The sequence below is a fragment of the Castor canadensis genome, chromosome 12 (assembly GCF_047511655.1).
Source record: "Castor canadensis chromosome 12, mCasCan1.hap1v2, whole genome shotgun sequence".
In the NCBI taxonomy this organism is placed as follows: domain Eukaryota; kingdom Metazoa; phylum Chordata; class Mammalia; order Rodentia; family Castoridae; genus Castor; species Castor canadensis.
In genome coordinates, this window is record NC_133397.1 from 71,607,806 (window position 1) to 71,609,131 (window position 1,326).

General features: G+C 39.4%; 1 non-coding gene across 1 annotated transcript; it reads left to right on the forward strand.

The window, feature by feature from the left end:
- The first annotated feature begins 658 nt into the window (after positions 1 to 658).
- Positions 659 to 796, forward strand: LOC141415254 (small nucleolar RNA SNORA64/SNORA10 family). Its single transcript, XR_012440248.1, has one exon. It is a non-coding gene; the product is annotated as a small nucleolar RNA SNORA64/SNORA10 family (small nucleolar RNA).
- Positions 797 to 1,326: the final 530 nt, after the last annotated feature.

Consider the following 1,326-nt stretch of genomic DNA (forward strand, 5'->3'; position numbering starts at 1 on the left):
TTAAAGAATGAATAGTATAGTCATCAATAGATAGATAGTAAAATCTCATATGTCATCCAGCTCAGCTTCCCTGCAGTGAACACAAGTCACTGATAAAAATGCTTATGAAACCAATAAGAAAAAATGTGGCTGGTAATCTATGGTCTTTTTGTTAGCAAAATAGTGAACTGGTAAGAAAATCACTCTTTTTCAACAGTGAGGGCACAGCTTTTGCACATCACAGCAAGTTAACTTTTTCCCACTGCATTGACATAGCTCATCACAATTATTTTGTCCTTGGCTTCTTTAATTGCTGTAAGTGCTATCTTAGCAGCTGTACTCAGTGTCTTTCTGCAGCAATAATGCCAAAACAAGTGGTGTTTCATCAGCTATATAGATGTCTTCTGTTGTCAGGTTTTTATCAGTGATGACCTTGGAAGCTCATCAATAAATTTCTCCACTGCTTCATGCGTTTTTACAACACAAATCTTTAGAAATTGAATGCATGTCTTCTTACATTTCTGCAATCAATGTATTGCATATTCACAGTTCTCCTGCTTCATAGTGTGAATATATTATTGAAAAATGTCAAAAAGGCCTGCAGATACCCTCTGGATAACAGTGATAAGAAAAAATGGAAGCATTTTTGTTTAACAATAGCATGAAAGTCAAGCTGTTATCTGTCTCAGCTTCACTGGATCACACAGGTTCAGTGTATACTTGGCATATTTTAAGGAAGAGAGAGAGGGAGGAACCCTCCTAATGCACTGCAGACCTGCCCCAAAGTGGTCTTTCTGTTCCTAGGAATGTGATATTTTGTGGTCTGGGGAGCTTATCTCATGTCAAGTCACCAATATTCCTAATTGTTCTCTAGCCAAGGCTACCTTTGATGCCATCTCCAAGATCTCAATTACCTGACCTCCAACCTCTGAAAAGAGATTTGTTCATCAAGTCTCCTTCTCAGGTACTGCTGACCCACCCAGTGCCTTTGGCTGAAACTTGTCACCAAGCTAGGCTTTTTTGTCATGTGTTAGCAAGCTCAGAGGCAGTGTTGGTGCTGGTTACAAAGCCTCATTTGTTTTTGTCAGGAATTCACTGACCAGCTTATGAAAACCTATACCAAAGTCTCTGTCTAAAAGACTGAGGCTCCAGCTGTGGCTACAATATATGTCAATATATGTTTTCTTTCTTTTTTTTTTCCAGTACTGGGGCTTGAACTCAGGGCCCACACCTTGAGTCACTCCACCAGCCCTTTTTTGTGAAGGATTTTTTCGAGATATCGAGATAGGGTTTTTTGAACTACTTACTTACCTGTGTTGGCTTAGAACGGCAATCCTTTAGATCTCT